The sequence below is a fragment of the Psammomys obesus genome, unplaced genomic scaffold (genome assembly GCF_907164565.1).
Source record: "Psammomys obesus unplaced genomic scaffold, mPsaObe1.curated_primary_1811, whole genome shotgun sequence".
In the NCBI taxonomy this organism is placed as follows: domain Eukaryota; kingdom Metazoa; phylum Chordata; class Mammalia; order Rodentia; family Muridae; genus Psammomys; species Psammomys obesus.
This window is the reverse complement of record NW_026590004.1, coordinates 275,781-291,871: the sequence shown is the minus strand read 5'-3', so window position 1 is coordinate 291,871 and position 16,091 is coordinate 275,781. Positions and strand designations below refer to the sequence as shown.

General features: G+C 46.0%; 1 protein-coding gene across 2 annotated transcripts in view; it reads left to right on the top strand.

The window, feature by feature from the left end:
- The window catches only part of Lrrc8b (leucine rich repeat containing 8 VRAC subunit B), a 49,006-nt gene that overhangs the window by 17,706 nt on the left and 15,209 nt on the right, over positions 1-16,091 (top strand). The window contains exon 1 of one of the 2 annotated variants that reach the window (XM_055605522.1): positions 9,702-9,760. The exons of the other annotated variant lie outside the window; for it this stretch is intronic. The gene's annotated coding sequence lies outside the window, so the exon portion shown is untranslated. Of the gene's footprint in view, positions 1-9,701; positions 9,761-16,091 lie in introns of those variants that run through there. 2 annotated transcript variants of the gene reach the window in all.

Below are 16,091 nucleotides of genomic sequence, written 5' to 3'. Positions count from 1 at the left end.
TGTGTGTGTGTGTGTGTGTGTGTGTGTGTGTGTGTGTGTGTGTGTGTTTAAGTCCACACCCACAGAAGCCAATGTCTGGTGTTTTCTTCAGTTGCTCACCACCTTATTTTCTGAGCTTACAGGCTCTGTCACTGACCCTAGAGCTAACTGACAGGCCGGAAAACCCCGAATTCTCCAGTGTCCATCTTCCCAGCACTGGGGTTGAAGGCCACTCACTGTTTCTGGCTTTTTTTTTTTTTTTTTTTTTTAGCTAAGGAGTACTTGCCTGGTGGGTTCTTTACTGGCAGAGCTGTGCCCCAACCACAGTTGCTTAAACTCAAAAGAAAAGGGAAAGAAAAAAAAAGATCCTACTATCCTACTTGGCAATGAAGTTAATTAGGTTCCGTGTGGTGATGTCATCTCTTCCACAGAACTGTTTGATTAGGCACCAGTTGTGAAACAAGTGAAGTGTTGGTCCGTAATTAGCGTAATTGTAATTTGATTTTTTCAGCAGGTTTGATTGTAGGGTGAGTGACATAAGGCCTAATTTGTCTAATGACCAATAGCCCAGTGTATTAAGGTGGCAACTTGTTTATCAGAGAGCTCTCATGGCCATGGCAAGCACCGGCGTCCTTTTGTGTGTGCATTTAATGACTGCTCACTCGTGGTAAAGCATTGCATGAAATATTTGGCTATTTATTTTAAAGTGATATTTGTATGGCAAAATGTTTAATTCTACTGAGGTATTCAGTTGCCTTCTGGTCTAAAATACAACCTACCAAATCCACTTCTACTAAAAGTAATTTTAAAAACCAGTTAAGACTTTCAGGAAAATTCTGCTTCCTCACAATCTAATTGCTTTGTGTAGTTGCATCATTTGCCAGGCTAATCTGGAAATTTGATTTTTTTAATAAGTACTTGGAACATCCATTGTGAAGTCCATTTATGTTTTGCTTCTGGAGGTTATCAGATATGTATTCTAATATAAAATTGGGCTTCCTGCTCTGTCAGGCTTTCACCAATGAATGTTTTCAAATTAATATCCTGAAATGTAGTGTGTTCTCTGAGACAGTCTTCCATTTTTCCATTGCTCAATGACTTTTTACAACGTGTGGGATCCAGTCTGAATTCTTTTCTGCTTGTGAAAATCTTTGTTAGTTCCCAAAGTGCTATTTCACATATCTGTTATGCTCGGCACTTGGATTGCATTCTAAAAATTTATTATCTTGACATTTGAGACTTTATTTAATATTTGACCCTAATCTACTTTTTTTTAATTCTTATCTTCATGGTGTTTGTCTGAAAAATTCCACTGTTCCGTATCTGTTAACCCTGAGCTCACTTTGGCTTCCCGTTCTGAGTTTGAGTTCTTCGTGGTGTGCCCAGTGCTGCCTGGTCCCGCCTGGCGTCTATTAGGAGTCCTTCAGGAGTGTGCCCCTGCTTCTCTGTCCTTTCAGCCCCAGCTGTGCACAGCTGCGCACGCTGCACTGACATCACCCCCCACTTGATGTTACACACTCAAGACACGCGTGTGTCAGTTTCTTCATTGTCGCACACTGTGTCTTCTCTCACCAGAGCACAAACTCCTTCCCAGGGCTTTGACCTTGGGCCATCCCATTCCCTCATCGCCTGGACAAGGCTTCACACTCAGAACTTTGGCCCTGATTCGTTGTCACACGGCGTCAGAGTCCATGCAAAGCAAGATATGACATTCTTTCACTTTCTCTTGGTGGCTGTGTTTTGGGGTGTGACACAAGTTGATGGCAGCTGTGACTCCTCTTTTCTACCTGCCTGTCTTTCAGCCGGCATGACTCCATGGCGGCATTTCCTGAATGGCTAAAGCTCCTCAATAAAGACAGATGGTGTCAAATAGAAATAGGAAACTGTTCCTTCTGGGGGTGCAACAGGAAAATAATTCACTTTCTCGGGACAGCCTTTTCACCTTTTAAATTTGGCTGCTAAGGAGGAGCATCTTTCTTAGCAGTCATCTGCTGCACATAGAGAAACTCCAGTCAGCGGCAGGAGACCAAGCGAGTCCAGGTGAGGGTCCCCTCATTTAAGAGTCATGTGTGAGGCTTCCACATAAGGAAGTTCTGTCTCATGGACAACCATGAAAACTGACATGCCCCGAGGGGCCGTGGCTTCTCCCCCTGTGGGGCCATGGAGTCCTGCCGAGCCCTGGAGCAGGGAGCAGGCGTCTGTGCAGCCTGTCGTCTCTGCTCATCTGTGCAGCTGGAACTTCTGACGCCCTCGGTCTTGTGTGGATGTGTGATGTGGCTGAGCCACCTCCCGGCCCGTCGTCTTCCTGTTGATGGGAAAGACTCCATGTGGGTGCCCAAGTAAGGGGAGCAGGGGCTGCCTCTGTCATGAACTCGGTTGCTCTTTGATCACTTGCCCCTGGTGCGGCAACCTTGGAAGAAGAGGCAGGCAGTCCTGATGAGACCTGATAGGCTAGGGTCAGATGATACGGGAGAAGGTCTCCCCCTTTTGAGGACTAGGGGAGGGGGATGGGTGAGAAGACAGAGGGAGGGTAGGTGGGCCCAGGAGGAGACAAGGTAGGGGGCCACAATCAGGATGTAAAGTGAATAAATTATTTTAAAAAATAAATTTAAATAAATACATTTTTAAAAGTGCTATCAGAAAAAGACTGTCATGTGTACCCTAAATGCACGCCAAACATTTCCGCTGTGCCCTCGGAGAAGTCAGTGGCTGCGGGCTTTTGGCTACTAGATGCCGAATTCATCAAATGGAGAACACGAGGCACTGACTCGACCTCAAGGCAAAAGTGGACACTGACTGAGGCCCACGTGACGGGACAGCGTGTGCACTCAGAGTTGACCTGTTTCTCTGTGGCTCTAGTCCAGTGCTTTGCTTCCTACACTTCCCAGGAAAAGAGTAGCTGATGAAAGCAGCGTGCTGGCTCCCGGCAGTGTGGTGAAAGGTCTTGTCTGGGTTCGGAAGGCTAGGTGAGCAGGACTGAGAGTGGGGAATTGTGGGCCTTCGATCTCTTGGCCCACTATCTACCCTCTCCTCCGGCTACTGAAACTGTTCACCTGCCATCACAAGGTAGATTTGACAGAACCCTGTACTCAGTTCCTGTTTAACCACACTGATTTTTTTCTCTCTTTCTTTGCCAGGAATCCTGGGCCTCAGGGCCTTTTCAGAGGCTCCTTTTGGCTTTGTAGGAGGGCTTAAATGTTACAGGGCGCCAGGGGAAACATTTGCTGTTTTGTTTCCTTGGAACCAAAGCTGTGTAAATAAAGCTGTGACCTGAGCCGTGTTGCTTCCATCTTTTGTGCTGGGCCATCCCTCAGCCAGGCACCAGCCAGAGCTGGCTGGCCTCACAGGAGATCCCTTTGCTTTTGCCCCCTGGAGTGATTTCCACATGTTGGAGGCCAGGAGGCCAGTGAGACAAAGTGAAAGCTGGGAAGATGGGGAGAAGATGGAGGACCAGGGTGGGCCCTACACAGATGGCAGTGGAGGTGGGCCTGGGGTGTGCTCCAGGACCTGTGTCCTCCCCTGCTGCCGTGGGAAGCCAGCCTCCAGTAAGGGAAGCGGGCTTGCAGAGGAGGACCGGCTGAGTCAGCACTTGGCCCCTAGGACTTAGGGATAAAAAATACAGAGATTTATAAATAAAAACCGAGCAGTCTACTTTTGCCTTTAGATGCTCTGAAATGCCGGGCAGGGGTCTGCGACCTTCCTGTGTTACCTAGAAAGAGCTGTTAACAGTGACCCAGTGAGGAGACTTGTCCATACACATTGGGGCGGGGGAGAAAGAGATCCTAAGTGTTTTCTGGATAAATTTGTGGAATCACATTATCATGCTTAACCAAATTCTTCTAATTAAAGGTTACAAATAAACTGATGATCGAAAATTATAGTTAATTATAGTAACATATCCACCATGGGTAAAGAAAGTTTGGTATATTTAAAGTAATTTCACATGTTATCTTTCCTGGGACATTGAGGCTGATTATATTTGACTTGTGTAAATTCTTTTGTGTTGATTGCAGTAAGAATAGTTTTCTTATTCTGGGTGACTGTTTTTGGTAAAATATACAAAAGGTAAAACTTATTTCAGTCATTTGCAGGTGTAAAATTCACTGCTGTTAAGCTCATCGCCTTGTGCCATCTTCATGAGAGCTTTTATTTGTGTGGGTGTGTATGTGTGTTTATATGTGCACGTTGGAGGTGGGTACAGGTCTGTGTCAGGTGTCTTCCTCCATCACTCGTGTTTTATGTTTTGAGATAGGGTTTCTCCCTCAACCTGGAACGTAGCAGTTGAGCTAGCCTGGCTGGCCATGAGGTTGCGGGGAGTTTGTCTGTGCTGCGGGCACCGCAACTGTGAGTGGGCACTGCGGGTCTGGACTCCCGCCTCGTCCGTGTGTGTTGTCAGCTTAGCCCTCTCGCAGCCCCTGATGACAATGTTGTGCTTTGTTGTTTTTCATTGATGGTAGACTTTCAGTGCTGGCCACATCCGGCTCATCAGCAACAGACATTAAACGACTGGTTTAACGCCTTAAATATTACAGCACAGTGTATTGGTTTTGTTTAGGCTTCATAACACCCTGGTCCATGGAATAAATAATTGAGAAAGGTATGTTTCCATTTGTTTTTGGATAACTAGGGCCATATTGGGAGTATGTCTTTGAAGTTTCTAACGTAGGTCCCCAGAGTCAAGGCCAATTATTTGCAGGGCAGTTCAAGAAGCCAACCTTTCAAAAGACTGGTTTGTTATAAAACTACTATTGTGTTAACAAATTAAAATGTTGGGTGTTACTTTTTTTTATTTGATTATTTATGGGTTTTGTTGTTGTTTTGTTTCGGGTTTTTTTTCTACACAGGCTTTCTCTGTGTAGCCTTGGCTGTCCTAGACTCACTTTGTAGAGCAGGCTGGCCTCGAACTGACGGCCATGCAGATCTGTGTACCTCTGCCTCCCTGCGTGCTGGGAAGAGCGGGTGTTACTCTGTGCCTGTTGGTGGGCTAAGCGTTTGAGTGACAGTTGCCGCACTTAACTGTTACGACAGTCCCATTAGGTAAAAAGCCGTCCTTTGTGCTGTAATAAAGTGTCTCGTGGATTAAACAGTTGATACTTAGCTTATGATCCAGCCAGTAGAAGTGGATGTTAAGCCACGCCCTTGGCCATCCTGCCGCCTCCCTTCTACTCACTGTCCCAGATGAAGGAACGGGCATGTGGAGCTCCCGTATCGACCCATTCAGAAAGAAAGTTCGTACTTAAGTGCATGGCACGAAGTTAACTGCATTAACTGGATCTAAACAGATACACCTGGAAGCGAAGCATGTATATATATTTCAATGCCGGTTAAAAGTGGGTTATTCACTTTGATCAGAGTAGAGGGTAGATGTCCTTGGTGTGATGTTGTATACGCAGCATGCCTTCTTGCTCTGGCTGTCTATCATGTCAATCTTAATTACTTAATAAGCAGGCAGGAAGGACGTGGAAGTGCCTCCTGTCTGTTTTACTAGATGAACTGCTGAGCCGTGGGCCAGATAGAGCCACTCGGGTCTCATTTGTAAAACAGATCCTGTTTCCTTCCAAAAGGTCTGTAGCTTGCAGAGAGCGAGGTCACAATCTGTGTAGAAGTGTCTCCCAGGAAGTTTAGGAGAAAGTTTGTCACGGGATAGCCTCAGAGAGCCTCAGGCCTTGCCTGTTTGGAGTTTGCTCTCCCCCGCTTGCTTACTGTGTGCACTTCCTGCCCTGCCTGATACTTGCTGCCTTCCTTCCCCACCCCAATGGACTCCTAACCATACCAGCTAGAACCATAAGCCCAAATAAACTCCCTCCTTTTCAAGTCGCCTCTGCGGTGGTATTTTATCACAAGAACAGAGAAGTGACTAATAAACTCTGCCTTTCCTAACCACACTGAGAATACAGTAGATGGATACCCATGCCTTGCCGTCTCCCAGCATCTCCTTCCACACAGCAGGTAGTTGTTGAGGCTGTGGTAGTTAGGCCTTGCCCTACACCCTGAGCTCTCAGTTCTAACAGCTCAAAGGCCGAGGCAGCCGAACCCGTCACCAGCCATTTGTGATGCCGTTTAACAGCAGTGTAATATCGGTGGCCTGTGGTGTGGCTGCCAAATTCCTGAAGTTGGGGAGTAGTGCGCATTTGAAGTGTCTTTTGTGAGCTGGAATCAACACTTTAAGCTCAACCTTAGGCTCAGTGCAGTTTGTGACCTTTGCTGTTTAGCATTCTTTCAAGAGTGTGCTGTAGCAGACACAGCCGCCCTCACAGTGACCACGTCAGAAGTAATTTGCTCTAAGAGACCAAAGGTGTCCTGAGGACACGGGACACCGTCAGCTTGATCTTCGTTCCTAGGTTTGTGGCATTACAATGTTTATGAACAAAGAGTGTGTGCAGGCCCTGGGAAGACAGGAAAGGTTCCTGCGCTCCCAGAGTGTACGGTCTTGAAGGAAGCAGACAGGCTGGGAGCTGAGCACAGTTTAGCATGACAGACAGCATCCTGGTTTGGGTGACAGTACACTCTGGTCTCATCCCAGCATTTCCTTCCACATGTCGCAAGGCCAATAAAGCAAAAGAGTAATTATGAAACCCTAGTGTGTCAGATGTTAAGGTCACGTGGGAAGGCTGTGGCCTTTATCCAGTGGCCCAGCACTGATTCAAAATGACTCGCTGTCATCATAATGCAGCAGTCACGCTGAGCTTGACGGCAGTTCTGCATTTGGGCCCCTGAGATGTCATGTTTAGGGGCAACTTGGCAAGTATGCTTCCTGGAGGGTGAGGCTTTGCCTCTGATGACTGCACCCACTGTGGGCTGGTGAGAATGCCCAGGCCTTGTCGTGGCCGCCCCGTCCTTTCTCTGCCTCACACACTGAAGGTGTGCCCAAACTCTGCTCTCTCTGAGAGCCGAGCAGTCTCCATACTTCTGGTCCCTAACTGGGTAATGAAATCCTGGCATCATGAAGTCACAAAGTGTGACCCTCCACCTGTTCTTAGGGCTACCCGGCATTGCCTAAACATTTGTCACTCAGTCAGACTGTTTCTCCATATTTCTTCACAGTTAAATTTTATTATTTTATACGTCTGAGTATTTTTGCCAGATTGTTTGTCTGGGAATTACGTGTGTGCAGGGGCAAGAGGACATCTGGTCCCCTGGAACTGGAATTATAGTGACAAATCATGATGTGGTTGCTGGGACTTGAATCCAGGTCCTCTGGAAGAGCAGTCGGTGCTTTTAACTACTGAATCATCTCTCCAGCCCCATCAAAATATTTTAAACGGAGTAGCCAAGAGCCGAATGGGAACAGTTCAGCAGAAAAAAAGCCCTTTGAACTCCCCCTTTTGCCAGTTTTCAGAATCCCAGCTGACCAGAAGGAAATCACAGCAGCATTCCATATCTCCCTCTGGCAGTGCTCCTTCATCTAGGCATCGAAAATACTCTGGCATAGATCCCTGGGATCCAGATAAATAAGAGACTTAATTACAGTAGTCCACAAGGAACTGGAAGCATTAGCTTGACATGCACCATAAAGCCTTGTGGGAGAAATTTTTGTGTGTCCCAGGAAGATATGACAGAGCCAGAAAGTTAGGCAGCAGGGTTCGGTGCAGCCCACAGAGGGGATGCCAGCAGACCTCAAGAGTGAGGTGATAGGAGGTAGACCAGGATGGCCTCTCAGCCAGAGGTCCGCCTGCCTCTGCCTCCTGATTGCACAAGACAGAGGATGGTGCTGTGATTCCTGCCGTCGCTGGAACGCAGTGGGTGTGGGTGATGTTACAGGATTGGGCTTTAGACCATGGAGACTGTGAGCTCTGGGCTGGTGTTGCACCTCAGTAGTAGAGCTTGCCTCGCATGGTCACAGCCTTGGGGCCAACAGCAAAAGAGAGAGAAGTTCTTGATTTTTTGCTCCATCTTTGATCTTACAATTTTCTTTCGTACCTGTCACTACAAGACAAAGTCAAGCGGCGTGAAAGCCTGGATTGAAATCCCAGAACTGTGTCGCTGCGCTATGCAGTTGTCCACAGGAGTGCACAGGAGTGCCTGCCATCCCAGATGGCCAGAGGAGGGCGAGGGCAGGAGCAGCTAGGCTCCTCCCCTTCCGCAGTCACAGCCTGTGGTTTCTCTGTCAGAAAGCTGACCCTTAATCCCAGGTCGCTCTAGACAATGAGGATTATCTTCCTTACCCTTAAAAGGAATTTCTGGACTGGGCTTTGGGAAGGCCAGAGGGAGCATTCTCAGCTACTTCTCAGCACACTCAGGCCCAGGGGCTGAGTTCAAATACACTGCCTCTGCCAGGTCTAGATGGAGCTGGTTTGGTAACTTATTCTATTAGCAATAGCGCACTGGGGAGCAGAGATGCGGCCGCCTGTCTCTGCAGCTGGCCTGTCAGAATCACTGTGACAGTCTTTGTCCCCGTTTCATCCTGCCTGAAGTGCATGATTTAGTCTATTCTAAGCAGCGCCGCCATTTCGGATTTTCACATCTCACTCTCCCAGCTCGGTACTTTTGTGTTCTGCTGAGGAGGAAAAAAGAGGATAACTCGGGTACAGTTTCCAGAATTAGTCTGAGTGATTCACTTATCCTGGATAAGGAAACTGAGCCGCGTCGCCCTGCTGCTTTCAGTTGGCAGCAATGGCTTCACCCTGAGATGACAAGGAGTTGCTGTGAGAGCTTCCGCTGAGGCCTACGCCTGTTCAACAGCCTGCATCTCTGGTTTTGGTGAATGTGAACAGAGATGAGGAATGAGGTTTGCTAGTTGACATGGTTCAACCTAACTTTAAAATCAGGCAAAGTAAAGCAACAGCAAGATTCTTTTTATGTGTGGAATTAGTGAAGTTTTAGGTTTCTTGTTTTTTTTTTTTTTATTATTTTGTTTTGTTTTGTTTTTTAATGTGGTTTCAGTAATTCCTAATTCATTCAGAAATCAGCTGATAGTCTGCTTACAGGAAGGATTATTGGTATAATACAGGTTTGGGGGCATTGGTTGCCATTACACAGAAGATACTGTTTCATTTTAGCCCAATGCTCTCATTTTAGAATTCTACACAAGAGTCAGGTGAAGGAGGCTGAAGAAGATGCAGCTTAGTGGTAGAGTGTTTACTTAGCACACACAAGGTTCTAGGTTCAATTCCCGAGGGGGAAGGAAGAAAGGAGGAGAGGAACCTTACAAGCCTAGTTCACAGATGCTTGTAGAATTATTAGTAATAAACACATTTATAATGCTTTTATCAGAAATAACACCCAGAGACTTTTCAACATGAAAGAGCCCCCAAGGTTCAAAAGGAAACCTTGAAATGATGCAGTGGATTTTTACACTGGACTCTGTACACTGCCCAAACAAAACTCAATGGAGGAAACTGTCTCGAATACTTACTCTTTTTTCCTTCCCTGCTTTCCCTCCTAAGAAACATAGATATTTTTTATTTATAAAAGACAGGAAAAAAAAAAAAGACAGAGATATAACAGGGATTTGTGCTTCAGATATAATGTTTTCGTCTCTGTTAGGAAATGAGCTTGTGAATTACTTCGTGATGGGACTGTTCTTGACTCTCGCCCCCAGTATCAGCCAGCCTTTAGCTGAGGGGTCAGAGGGCGGGTGTGCTCTGACTCATGCTTTTTAAAAGTTGTATTTTCTGTTTTCACAAAATGTTTAGGTATGTTGGGAGTTTGAAAACCTTGTGGGGGATGATGGTGCAGTCCTAGGACGCATAGAACATAACAACATGCTTACGATTTCTCTCCAGGGATTCTTGAGATCAAAACCTAACCGCAGAGTTTCCGGGTGACCAGCATTCATAGGGTAAGATGAACAATCCTATTGTGAACACATGGCAGGGATTATTACAATTTAGTTAGTAGCTTGGGGCAAAAAAAAAATACAGAAAAAGGTTGCCATACTTACAGATGTTTTGAGTTAAAAAAAAAATCACTTTGATATTTTTAAACTGGTTAAGCAGAAATTTCAATCTGTGTTATTTTAATTAAAATGTCATCTTCCCACCCTTTGTGGGTTTTGTAAGCAGAAATGTGTATGTTTAATTGGATCCTGTTTTGTTTTGTTTAATCACTAACGACTGATGGAATGTAATAATCTCTGAGCTATTTAGAGTCCATGCCTGCCTGTTTGATTTGAGCATGCTATCCTTTTCCCTGTCCCATTGGTTGATTGATCATGAGACAGAGTGTCTTGTATCGAAGGCTGATCTTGAATTCACTTTGTAGCCAAGGAAGGCCTTGAACTTGACCCTTGTGAGTCTACCTTCCGAGTGGTGGGATTTCATATATCACCATGTCACTGTGCCCTGTTGGGAGTCAAACCTAGCTACCCATTCTGGGTAGACGCTGTGCCAAGTGAGCTACATACTCAGTTTCCAAGGTTGATTCACTTAACCCATTTTCACTTACCCCATGTTTCTATACGATAACGGCACCTTTCTTGAGTGAGCAAGCCAGAAGTGCAAGCTCTGTACATTTCTGCTCCCAGCAGACATGAGTCCTCTTTCATAATCGTGCAAGATTTGCCTGAAGTTAGCTCTGTGGCAGAGCGTTTGACATGGACATGCTAGGAGGTGAAGTCACTCGCTCACTGCTACAGCATCATTCTGAGTTGTGGAAACAGCACAAGTCATAAGAGTGTCTGCCATCTCTGAGCACACAGTTCAAGAGACTTGATAGCAAGGCATCGAGTGTGTCATTGCTACATGCTGAGGACGCTCTTAGAGATAAAGATCCACTGGTATGGGCGTGTGTTTCCACGCTGTAGAGCCAACTGAGTCTTCAAAAGCTTCTAACTGATTTGGGGCTCCGTTGCTTCCGACCCTTTGGTGGCCTCTCCATCATTTCTGTGTTGTTTCATATCCAAACTTTCTGCCTTGGCCGCAGGCTTGCTCTCATTCTCCTTGTCCCGGGCTCCTGGCTCTAGCCAATGTACTCCTTCTGATCCTCACACCTCCCCTTCCCTGGGCTTCCGTTTACATAAGAGCCACTCACAGATTGCTGGGTCTGTCCCATCGTCTGACTCATTTGGTCAGTACAAGGTCTGGAGAAGAGGCATGCCATTTTCTTCTGGAAGTCCTGGGAGAATAGAGATAAGATGGTCCTTGTTCCGGCTCGGTCCCTGGCACGCCTGCTCGCCATGACTGAATGCACAAATGTTAACACCAGAGGGAGGATTTAAATGCGTGGCTAGGGCGTGGGTTAGGTGGTTTGGGGGGATACCGGTTGGTTACCCCAGATCTCAAATCTCTCATTTTTTACACTTTGAAAAGGGTTGTAAATGTTTCCTTGAGTCGTATATGCAGCTACGTGTCTCTTAGGAAGCCTGCCATCAATGTTTTCAAGCTGAGCCCTGAGCCGCAGCCTGGGTTGTTACCTGGTGTGTGTAGAGAAGCTGCTTTGAACTCTGAACGTTTTTCCTTATTTATTTCGTAGAGAGCAGGCTCTGGTTTCTACAGTCCGTGTGACGGCTCTGTGGAGGATAGGCCGTGAGAGAAGAGTGAAGTCCCTGATGAATGCCCAGTGTTTTCTGGGTGGCAGCCTGAAAGGGGAGCTTTCAAGGGACTATGAAGGGCCTGGGTGTGGCCGCATGCTATTGTGGCCTTTCTTACTGGTTTTGAGGAGTTGGCCCAGAAAAAAATTTTTTTTAAATAATGAGAAGTAATGAAGGATTTGATCTTGCCTTCTTATTTACGTCATTCTGTAAGAACTAGCCACCCACCAGCAACTTATGCTTCCAATAATATAGCTCCGACTCCTGCCATTTAAAACATGTTTTAGAGCCCATGTGTTTATACACAACTATCATCCCAGCAGTCAGGAAATGGAGGCAAGAGGGTCATGAGACCCAGGTTTGCCTGAGCCTACGTAACAAACCCCTGTCTGAAAAACTCCAAGTACAAAAACCAATTTTTTTAGATTCAAAGTGGACGATATAGCGGCCTACTAAAAGCACTGACCATTGCCATTTCCAAACCAGATCATTGCCATCAAAATTTAACATATGATGTGGCCGGTAGAAACAGATTAAAGCCACGGCTTAGCGCTGGGCACAATAGAGCAGTTTAACCCCAGCACGGAGGAGGCAGAGGCAGGCGTGTCTCTGAGATCGAGGCCAACATGGTCTACAGAGTGAGGTCAGCCAGAGTTACATAATGGTACTATGTCAAAAGAAATTAAAAAAAAAAAAAGGTCCCTGTAGTTGTTGGGATTTCAGGATTTATTCATTCAGCAACTTTAGCTTATGTCTTTCCTATTCAATTTAGTTTTATTTGTTCAGTGCCTTTCTGCTGGGGCTTCCAATGAGCAAAGGGATTGTGATCTAGAACATTAGGTGTGATTACTTAACAAACTCATTAGGAAATTGCCAAATGACCATTACCTGTCTCCACCTGCTTTTCTTGTTGTTTGACTGACAATAGTGCCTTTCCCTGAAACGGACTCCCAGAATGTTTTTTCCCCGCCTTTCCAAATCTTACCTCACTCAGACAGCAGTTCTGCTTTGCACTCACCAGAGTAAAATGATTCCTCAAAGAGTTCTTTCTGGGGCCCTGCTCCCTCCCTGAACAGACACAGCAGTGGAGGAAGTCCCTGCTACTCTTCTGGGCCAACATCCAAGGTGGGGATCTGTGACCTGAAGCAGCAGTTCCTCTTGGAAATCATCCCCATTGACGGTCAGCAGGAAGAACCGCTAGGACACCGGGAGGGCCTCAGCCAGAAGCCCAGGTGGGCTCTGGGTCAACCGTGGCCAAAGCGTAGCCCTGTGACTGCAGGCTGGACCTTCCTTCCATCTACCCTAACAAACACCACGTGGATCAGAACTGCTTATCATTCCACAGAGTCATGGGGAATAATGAAGTGCTTGTTTTAGAGACTGAGATGTGTGTGGGTTTTTTTGACAGACCAAGTAGCGATGGCAGAAATTGGTATCCTGAAGTGACATTCTACCGTAATGAAATACAAGGCTTGGGCACAGAACATAGCTAGCAGAAAAGACCTGTAAGCTCAGTGAAAATTCAACCTTCCAGGTAGTTTGAGGACCAGTAAGGAAGCATCTAGCAGAGGGTGTAGAATTCTGTCCTCTTGTGAGTGGACAGCAAGTCCAGCCAGCTGTCACCTACATGGAGCATAAGGGCTGGCCAGCTGAACTGCAGATGGCAGCCTGCAGGCTGGTTTTCAGCAGAGCTTGGGGCTCCTCATTTTAGCCACAGTGATACAGGTATGGGCAGAGAAATGGATTAAGGAAAGTTCAGGTTTTAAAAAAACTTTAGAAGAAATATTCCAGTCTAAAATTGTCTAGGATCCTAAATGAAAATATTTTTTTTTAATTTAAATTTTTAAATTGTTTCTGTGCCTCACACATAAGGGCTTACTGAAGAAATGACCTCAGATCCAAACATCAGCTTCAGGAAAATGCTGTCAGTAGCACTGGATCTCAGTAAAACAAAAGGGCTAAGACCCTCAACAAAGTAACTTAAGGCCCCTCCATCCTGTCATCCAGATTTGATGCCCATAGCATCCTAGTTATGGCTTAGATAACACAGTTCTAATCTCAAGCCTGAACCTGATTCCATCCATGGTGGGGTGAAACTTTTGCAGGATGGTTAGTGTCTTAGTTAGAATTCTATTGCTGTGAAGAGGCACCATGACCACAGCAACTCTTATAAAGGAGAACATTTAATTGGGGCTGGCTACAGTTTCAGAGGTTTAGTCCGATATCATCATGGCAGGAAGCCTGGCAGCACACAGGCAGACACGGTGCTGGAGAAGGAGCTGAGAGTTCTACATCTTGATCTGCAGGCAGCCGCAGGAAACTGTCACACTGGGTGTAGCTTGAGCATATATGACCTGAAAGCCCGCCTCCACAGTGACACACTTCCTCCAACAAGGCCACACCGCCTAATGGTGCCTCTTCCTATGACCAAGACTCTATGGGGGCCATACCTGTTCAGACCACCCCAGCTAGTGAGCTTTGCATGTAGAAGGCATACAAACTGTTCATGGCTGGAAGACTGCTGGGACAGAATATAGCTGTGAATCTTGCCCTGTGTGGGCTAGCCTTGGGGTTTCTTCAGTAAGTGCTTTGTTTGAACACACAGCTCTGAAGGTTCAAGCGTTAGCACCAGCTGCCGTAATTAGCATATGAGGACATTTGGAGCTGGCCAAAACTGGGAAGGAAAAGACTCAGAAAATCAACCTTTGTGGAATCTGGGCTGTCGAAGCGCAGACTAGAGAACAGTCAGCCAGACTCTTGTACCCATATGCTGCTGACTCCCACCCAGGCCACGCCACAGGTTCTGCCCATCTGAAGATGCCCCAAACAAACGCCGAAACTTCTTCCCTGCAGTTTGCATTTCTGCATATTAAGATTTGACACATTGAGACATCTTAATGTGCTGAAACTGTAAGAGCCTACAATGTCAGAGGACCAAAATCCAAACTCATTTGGCTCATTCCTGTCTGAACTTCTGTCTGATCTTACTAGATCATAATAAATTTTAACTCGGCTGTTGACTGTATTCATTCACCTTCTGTTCCTGTGACAAAATTCTGAGGACAATCAGTAACAGAATTTGGGGTCGCGTTTCTGGACTTTTCAGTCTGGATGGTGGCCCCGCCCGCTCTGGGCCTGCAGTGACCCCTACTCCCTGTGGTAGGGGTCGGACGCTGTGGAGGAGACCCTTGCTTTCCATCGCTTGCCTGAGATCGGAAACCCAGACCTTTGAAGTCGCATCAAGTTCTCAGCATCTAGTGACCCTGAAGATCATCTGATCATTGCTTGTTTGTTTTCGCTAGTTATTTTGGAAATGATTTCAAAGTAAAAGAAGGGCTACTGGGAAATCAAGATGCCTGACTTGAGTGTTGTTATTCCAGGCTTGGAGACGTTGGGATGAGGCTGTCAGATGAATTTGTATGCTTTGAAGAGCTTTGATGACTTTTTAATGAGATTTAAAAGCTGAAAGAGTGGAATTGGGACCATAAAATCCATTACTCTTCACATTATTTCTTTGAAGTGATTTAGTGCACTTGTGTGTTAGAAACGGAGATCTCATTTGGACTGAATCCTCCTCATTGTTTGCTAATATGTGGTCTGGAAACGGTTTGGAGCACAAACACTGTTCACTGACATAATGGCTCAGCTCTAAGCACGTCAGTTAGAAACACCAGCATTGGGTACGGAAGGCTTCTGACTTGTCATGCTCGGTAAACCCAGGTGAAGGATTTAAAGAGGAGGTCTCAGCTCGGTAGAAAGCGCTGAGTGGGAATCTCTAGCTGTGAACTCACATATGGCCTGTGCCTCTGTAACCGGAAAAGTCACAGAAACACTTGAATCCTTGTTTTGGGGACTATAATAGAACTCAGTCCTGACGCAGATGCCAGGCAAAGGGCTGAATAGCTTTTTCTGTAGCTCTTGAGACGGGGCATAGTTAATTGGACTCACTAGGGTCATGTGATCTGGTGTAGACAAGGCCTGCAGTCTGAGTCCCTGAGTTCAGTTGTCGTTGTCTTTCCCTGACACTTTTGTTACATCGGGCAAGGTGAGTTCTCTGGGCCGGCCTTGTTTCCCCTGTTTATAACATATGAAGGCCTGGTTTTTATCTCACTGCCTCGTTTAAGTATGAAAAGGTTTGAAATAAATAAAATGTGCTTTGAATGCAGATACTCAGTTGGGATATTAATGGTAAACCATTTTTATTTGATCTTATTCATAAGAACCTCATCAAAAGACTTTGATAGTTTGGTGGGTTAGCCGATTTGAGGAAAGTCTTACCAGCAGGTGTGCAGACTTCTGACACTGAGACGTGACAGCACCTACAAGTGCGCTGGGCCACATCCATGTATCATATATTTCCATCTCCTGGCATACATGGGCATGCTTAGTCAGGACCGGTCGTGTTTTAAAAAGCAAATGGAGAAACTTTACGGTTTATTTCCTGACAAAATAAGTAGGACAAAACCGTAAGCACTTGGGGTCCTCTGGACAGTTACTTTCCCCTCAAGATTATTTCACATGATTCCCGTCAGGTGTAGGTTTCTATCTCCTTCTGTAGTAGAGAAAACCTATCTAACAATGAAGAGAATCTGTTGTCCAAGAAACATTGTGATGCCAAGCTGGACAAGATGCTAAGCTATCA